Genomic DNA, 8170 nt, shown 5'->3' on the forward strand with positions numbered 1-8170 from the left:
AAAATTGGAGACCTCTTACACTTCAGTGTTGTGATGCAAAAATCCTAGCAAAAGCTTGGCGCATAGAATAAAAAAAGTTTGTTCAGATATTAATCATCCTAATCAGACAGGTTTTTTACATGGACGATACATTGGAGATAATATAAGGCAAGTACTGGAAACAATAGAACACTATGAAATATCGGGGACACCAGGTCTGGTTTTCATAGCTGATTTTGAAAAGGCTTTTGATTAAGTACGACTGGAGTTTATATTAAATGCCTAGAATATTTCAATTTTGGGGAATCTTCTTATAAAATGGGTTAAATTTATGTATAGATAACCCTAGGTGTAAAATAGTAAATAATGGCTACATCTCAGAAAATTTTAAACTATCTAGAGGAGTAAAACAAGGTTGTCCACTATCGGCATATCTATTATTATTGCCATCAATGTTAGCTGTTAAAATTAGATCAAACATTAATATTAATGGATTAGAAATCCGTGGCTTAAAAACTAAGGTGTCATTGTACGCTGATGATTCATGTTTTCTTTTAAAACCACAACTAGAGTCTCTCCACGGCCTCATAGAGGATCTAGATACCTTTGCTATCCTCTCTGGATTAAAACCAAATTATGATAAATGTACCATATTACGTATTGGATCACTAAAAAATACACATTTTATATTGCCATGTAGTTTACCAATTAAATGGTCTGACGGAGATGTGACATACTCGGTATAAAAATCCCAAAAGAAAGAAATGATCCACTCCAATAAATTTATTAGAAAGTTAGCAAAAATAGATAAGATCTTGCTACCATGGAAAGGAAAATACCTGTCTATTTGTGAAAAATCACCCTGATTAACTCTTTAGTCATATCACAGTTTACCTATTTGCTTATGGTTTTGCCTACACCTAGTGACCTGCTTTTAAATTATATGAACAAAAAATATTCCATTTTATTTGGAACGGCAAGCCAGATAAAATTAAAAGGGCCTATTTATTAACGAATATGAATTCGGAGGGCAGAAATTATTAAAATTAAAGCATTAGACCTCTCACTAAAGGCATCAGTCATACAAAAGTTATACTTAAATCCAAACTGGTTCTCTAGTAAATTGGTACGAATGTCTCATCCTATGTTCAAGAAGGGCCTTTTTCCCTTTATTCAGATTACACCTGCTCACTTTCGGTTGTTTGAAAAGGAAATAATCTCCAAAATATCCTTATTTTTAAACAAGCCTTAGAAAGATGGTTGCAATTTCAGTTTAATCCACCTGAAAGGACGGAACAAATAGTACAACAAATATTGTGGTTAAATTCAAATATAGTAATTGATAAAAAACTGTATTTATCGAAATGTTTAAAAAAGGTATAATTTTTGTGAATGATATCATAAATAGGACTGGTGGAGTTATGTCACACATGCAGCTAACACAGACATATGGAAAGTCTGCTCTACCCAAAATTACAACCAATTAATTGCAGCATACCACAAAAATGGAAGAGGCAAGTAGAAGGGGAAAAAAGTAAGGAACTTGTATGTCGGCCCTGTATTAAAGAACATAAATGGTTAAAGAAAAGTGTGATAAATAAAAACATATACCAATTTAATTTAAGGACCAAAAAACTGACAGCTGTGCCATATAAATTGCAAAATAGTTGGGAAGAGATTTTCGATGTACCCATTCCATGGCACATGGTTTATGAATTGATACGGAAAACAACGCCGGATTCAAAACTTCGAATTTTTCAATTTAAATTACTGTACAAAATTCTTGCAACTAATAGAATGTTTATATATATGGGGTATACAATCTTCCCAGCTCTGCAGATTCTGTTGTGAGGAGGCAGAGTCATTAGATCATTTATTTTGGTATTGTCCATATGTAGCTCGTTTTTGGTCACAAGGTCCAGGAATGGCTGAAGAATTGCAACATTTGCCTAGAACTAACGCTACAGATAGCAATACTGGGGGATTTGAAAAGCCATGTCAATCAATCAATAATATAATAATTTATTTAGCAAAAATGTTTATTTTTAATTTACAATCTGTAGAAGCTATGAGAATAGGAAGGTTCAAATCTTTTGTGAAGCATACAAGCACAGTTGAAAAATATATGGCAAATAAAAATCCGAAATGGATGATGTTGGAAGATAGATGGGAGGGGTTGAGTGGAACTGAAGGGTGGGACTAATAACAGGATAAACAAGTAGGGCATGCGGGATCTGTGAAATGTGTATAGGTGCGGAGCTTTTGTGAAATAGCACAGTTACAAGGGAAATAAAATTGGATGGACAACAGAAATAGAGGAAGGACTAAGAACAAACAAGAGAGAACTATTGTAAAGTAGACTGTGTCTGTAAAATAGGTATAAGATGTATAAATTGAAGGTAAAAGCAGAAGTGTTTATTAGTTTACTCCAATTGGGGGAGCCGGTGGTAGGGTTGCGGGGAATAATAATAAAGGTATATTCTTTAAAAAAGTATGTATGTCTATATAGGTATGTGTATGTATATATGTGTATATGTATGCATGCGTGTATGGATATATATATTTACCCCAAAAAATATGGGGGATTGGAAATGATGCAGACAATTACATTGGAAGCAACATTTTTTCCGCAATATTAAGCTGATCCACCCCTAAAAAAAAAGAAATAATAATAATAATAATAATAATAAAAATAAAATAAAAAAATAGATGAACACCCTTCCTGTCCATTCTTAGCCTGTATTTTTATAAATTTATAAATTTTTATAAAAGTCAATTTTTGTCTCTGACCTGCAAATATGGTGACAGATGAATGCAATGCTTTTAACTATAAAGGAGATCTTTCCAACCCTACTCTTGTGCATGGTGGTCTGCGAACACACAAGCTTCTGACCCGCAGACCTCTGCGCGATCAAATTTCCTGCGTTGCCATGTAATGCTTACAGGACGAAGGCTCTGGTCTGTCCAAGAAGTGAGGGTAAACGGTAGAAATGTTCTCTGCTATTAACTTTCTTTTAATTAATATTTTGGGTATCGGGGACGGTCACTTTTTTTCCCCCAAGCATTCAGGGAGGTTTTAGGTCAAATATATTTTGCTGAAGGGAGGGCCATCCATTTTCATTTCAGAAGCCCAATTTTCTCCATGTAAAATTCACTAACTAGCTAACCAACAACTCTAATGATGTATTTGAAAGACAACAAGTGCTCATTGTGCACATTTATTTATGTTTATTTGTTATTAACAAACATGAGTAGTCACATGCAAAAAAAGCCAACAGGTTCTCACAGTCTCAAGTTAGAAGTAGACGTTCATCCATGTTTCTCAAAAGTCAAATTTCGAAGTGTTTAAGGTTAAGTTCAGTCATTAACTCTGAAAATTTAAGGTTAGGCATTACCGCAATGGTTAAGGTTTGGGATAGGCTTAAAACAAAACTCTATCGCTGGATTTGAACATGCAACCTATTAAGTTTGAGCATCATAGCAATACAATTTGTTCTATACAGCTGTCAACATTCTATAAGGAAACAGACACTTTATCATATAATCAATAACCAGATTACCCCGGATACCAGACTTCGATTAGTGTTAACTCAGTTCTAGAATTGATGAGAATTAATCCAAAACTAATTGACATTCAGAATTGACTTTGTTTAGACATCAGACTTTATTGTATTTATTTATTCGGAGAGGTACATGCATCCACACAGTCTTGATTTATAGGATCCTTCCCACTGTATGATTGATATGTCAAGTGACAAAATCCCAAGTTATCAATTAAAAGTTTATGGAAAAACTGCACTTTACAGTTTATTAAATATTCTACAGCTGTAGTCATCAATCAAATCAAACAATTTTTATATCACATTTCTTAAAATGCATACATTTCAAGGTGTTCACAGTCGTTGGATGGGGTGTTGTGTGTAAAGTGGGGCACAGATAAAGAGGAGGGCATCKAGGCATTCAAAATGGCTACAGGGATGGATGTGCAGGAGTCTGGGCTTTGGGTCACGGGTTCTGGGATTCTGGGTGCCTCACCAGATGGTCTGGTGGGCACCACAGCATTGGTGGAGGTCAAATGCCCCTATGGTGCAAGGGGGCCTTACCATTGAAGAGGCAGTGAAGTTGAAGGATTTCTATATCCAGAAGAAAGGGTCTTACAGCCTCCGTGAAGAACCATCCTTACTGGCACTTGGTCCAAGGTCAACTCCACGTCACTTGAAGGGACACCTGCTTCTTCGTTGTGTGGACCACCAAAACCTCCATCACCATCCAGCGTGACGACCCCTGGCAGACTCCTATTGATCCTCCTGTCAGTCTCCGTTTTCAGGGAAGCCAATGGTCCAAAAATATTCCACATTGTACATACATACACTAGTCTCCCAGAATAGGTTACATTACATACAATTTTTGCTGAAAGCAGCCAACTAAAGTAATGTAGTTAACTTTATCATGGGCACATTGGGAATTTATATCTGTGATGTTTAAATTATTTCTTACCCCGTGTCTTACTTGCTGAAGAACCCAGTCATCCCTGCCTCTACCTGACATTGTCGAAAAACAAGTGAACAATGAATAAAGATGCATTTGTTGGATAGGGTGTTGTCTGTAAACAAATAATAGGCTCCTAGAAAAGGTTATTACATTCAAGTTTTGCTCAAAGCAGCCAACTAAAGTAATATAGTTAACGTAAGTACAATCACAAAGGCTGGTCTGAGTCCATCTCTTCAGTTTTATTCAGTAGTACAACACAAATCATATTGCATTTTATCATGGGCACAGTAGGATTTTAGATCTGTGATGTTTAAATTATCTTACCCCCAGAGTGAGAGTACATCCATTCCAGAAGATCTCCTTTCTGCAAGTGGCGTTGATCATGCTCTGCTTCTCATGGGGTGAGCAGGATGTTCCGCAAGCCACACCTCATTTCTAAAACGTGGGGAAAAGGGGACATAAAGTCAACATTTCGATGCATCTGATAATATCACACATTTTCAATAAAAATGTAATGGAAAAACTGCACTTGTCCTCGTGAAAATGACAGTTTATTAAAAATTCTACAGCTGTAATGTCATCAATCAAATCAAACTTTATTTATATAGCACATTTCTGAAAACAAATGCATTTCAAGCTGTTCAAAGTCATGCTTTGAAAGGCATATAGCACTTAACATCTTTCCTCTTGGCAGATCTCTACAGGTGACCAGGGGATTCTCTCTACCACATGTGAAAGCCCCATAGAGCTTATAAGCGTAGCCAGGCGGCACCATTGGCTATTTTTGCAGTTCACAATATCGGCTGTAAGGATGTGGAATGCAAGTTGAGGGAGCCAGCCGTGCCCAACCAGGTGGTCAGTGGAGGATCTGTACCTGGCTTAAGACAACAACCCTCTGTCCCGAGAGCCCACAGAGAAGGATCTTCAGTGTCTAAGGAACCGTCTCCGGGGCAGGTTCAGTGGAATGCATAGAAAATAAACAGAGAATAGCAGAGGTGTAAAAGAGGGTGGGGGTGGGGGGGGCAATGCAAATAGTCTGGGTAGCCATTTGATTAAGCTGTTCAGGAGTCTTATGGCTTGCTGGTAGAAGCTGTTGAGAAGCATTTTGTATATCTAGACTTGGCACTCCGGTACCGCTTGCCGTGCGGTAGCAGAGAGATCAGTCAATGACTAGAAATATAGACTGTGGCTGGAGTCTTTAGGGCTTTCCTCTGACACCGCCTGGTATAGAGGTCCTGGATGGCAGGAAACTTGGCCCCGGTGATGTACTGGGCCGTACGCACAACCCTCTGTAGTGCCTTGCGGTCAGAGACCCGAGCAGTTGCCATACCAGGCAGTGATGCAACCAGTCAGGATGCTCTTGATGGTGCAGTTGTTGAACCTTTTGAGGATCTGAGGAACCCATGCCAAATCTTTTCAGTCTCCTGAGGGGGAATAGGTTTTGTCGTGCCCTCTTCACGACTGTCTTGGTTTGCTTGGACCATGTCAGTTTGTTGGTGATGTGGACACCGTCAATGGGGGCGTGCTCGGTCCTCCTTTTCCTGTAGTCCACAATCATCTCCTTTGTCTTGATCACATTGAGGGAGAGGTTGTTGTCCTGGCACCACACGGCCAGGTCTCTGACCTCCTCCCTATAGGCTGTCATATTGTTGTCGTGATCAGGCCTACCAGTTGTGTCATCAGCAAACTTGATGGTGTTGGGAGTCGTGCCTGGCCATGCAGTCATGAGTGAACAGGAAGTACAGGAGGGGACTGAGCATGCACCCCTGAGGGGCCCCCGTGTTGAGGATCAGCGTGGCAGATGTGTTTTTACCTAACCTTACCACCTGGGGTGGCCCATCAGGAAGTCCAGGGAACTTTCCATTGAAGAGGCAGTGATGTCAAAGGATGTCTATATCCAGGAGGAGGGAGGGTCTTACAGCCTACGTGAAGACCATCCTTACTGGCACCAGGTCCAAGGGCAGCGCCACATCACTGGAAGGGACAATTGCTTCTTCTTTGTGTGGACCACCAAAGCCTCCATTACCATCCCCATCCAGTGTGACAACCTCTGGCAGACTCATATTGCTGGACTGGAGGAGATTTTCAAGGACCACATGCTCCCAAAGTTAGCACCGCAACAGTGAAAATCTGTAAATACTTTTTGCACATATTAGTTTTTCTTACCTTGAAGTTTTATTACAATGTTTTTTGGGGGGCACTGGATCAGAGTCTTCATCACACCACCTGTCAGTACCTGTTTTCCGGGAAGCAAATTATCCAAAAATATTACACATAGTTCACACACACACACACACACACACACACACACACACCACACACACACACACACACACACACACACACACACACACACACACACACACACACACACACACACCACACACACACACACACACACACACACACACACACACACACACACACACACACACACTAGGCTCCCATAATAGGTTATATATTCACGTTTTGCTCAAAGCAAACGTTACTAAAGTAACGTAGTTAACGTAAGTTCAATCACAAGGGCTGGTCTGAGTGCATCTCCTCACCGTTTCATTCAGTAGTACAACACAATTCACATTGCATTTTATCATGGGCACAGTGGGAATTTATATCTGTGAAGTTTAAATTATTTCTTACCCCCTTTGTTGTGTGGAGCTTCAGTTTCTGGTAAATGCAGGATGGGAGAGACATCACTTCTCCTTGCTGAGGGTGCATTGATCATACTTCTCGTGGGGTGAGCCTGATGTTCCGCATGTCACGTCTCATGTACAAAACATGTGGAAAAGGGGACAGTCAAAATTGAGACATCTACAAATTCAATGTTTTACACAATATTGTATCATATTTGATGAGTTACTGACTTGTTCGTCCACAGGCTCGATGTGCTGTAGTCTCCACAACCACATCACACTGGCACAGGATGTCCATGCACCGGATGGTCTGAGGGAGCACTCCTGTTGGAATGGAAAACAAAGAGACATTTGGTCAATAGTGGGTCTTCTTCAATGCTGTATCAACTTTATCTGTACAGAAAATGTATTGTTTACCCTAACACAACCCCACCTTCGACAATGTGACAAATCGACAAATGTCTGGGTTGGCGCCCCTAGTTGTGCCGTGGCGGAGATCTTTGTGGCTATACTCGGCCTTGTCTCAGGATGGTAAGTTGGTGGTTGAAGATATCCCTCTAGTGGTGTGGGGGCTGTGCTTTGGCAAAGTGGGTGGGGTTATATCCTTCCTGTTTGGCCCTGTCCGGGGGTATCATCGGATGGGGCCACAGTGTCTCCTGACCCCTCCTGTCTCAGCCTCCAGTATTTATGCTGCAGTAGTTATTATGTGTGGGGGGCTAGGGTCAGTTTGTTATATCTGGAGTACTTCTCCTGTCTTATCCGGTGTCCTGTGTGAATTTAAGTATGCTCTCTCTAATTCTCTTTCTTTCTCTCTCTCTGAGGACCTGAGCCTACGACCAGTCCACCTGGCCGTGCTGCTGCTCCAGTTTCAACTGTTCACCGGACGTGCTACCTGTCCCAGACTGCTGTTTTCAACTCTCTAGAGACTGCAGGAGGGGTAGAGATACTCTTAATGATCGGCTATGAAAAGCCAACTGACATTTACTCCTGAGTGCTGACTTGCTGCACCCTCGACAACTACTGTGAATATTATTATTTGACCATGCTGGTCATTTATAAACATTTGA

The 8170-nt window shown here is 40.3% G+C and overlaps 1 long non-coding RNA gene across 3 annotated transcripts; it reads right to left on the reverse strand.

Annotated features, from left to right (window-relative positions):
• Positions 1 to 3649: 3649 nt before the first annotated feature.
• On the reverse strand, positions 3650 to 7540 carry LOC111981543 (uncharacterized). 3 transcript variants are annotated; one of them, XR_011481703.1, is made up of 6 exons: positions 7335 to 7540; positions 7111 to 7234; positions 6637 to 6706; positions 5345 to 5413; positions 4795 to 4905; positions 3650 to 4520 (listed from the first exon to the last, which is right to left on the reverse strand). It is a non-coding gene; the product is annotated as an uncharacterized lncRNA (long non-coding RNA). The 3 variants fall into 3 exon arrangements; XR_011481704.1 differs by lacking the exon at positions 5345 to 5413 and having other exon boundaries at positions 7111 to 7213; positions 7335 to 7537; XR_002879602.2 differs by lacking the exon at positions 5345 to 5413 and having other exon boundaries at positions 7335 to 7534.
• Between the last annotated feature and the right edge of the window lie 630 nt (positions 7541 to 8170).

This window comes from Salvelinus sp. IW2-2015, linkage group LG20, assembly GCF_002910315.2.
Source record: "Salvelinus sp. IW2-2015 linkage group LG20, ASM291031v2, whole genome shotgun sequence".
Classification (NCBI taxonomy): Eukaryota; Metazoa; Chordata; class Actinopteri; order Salmoniformes; family Salmonidae; genus Salvelinus; species Salvelinus sp. IW2-2015.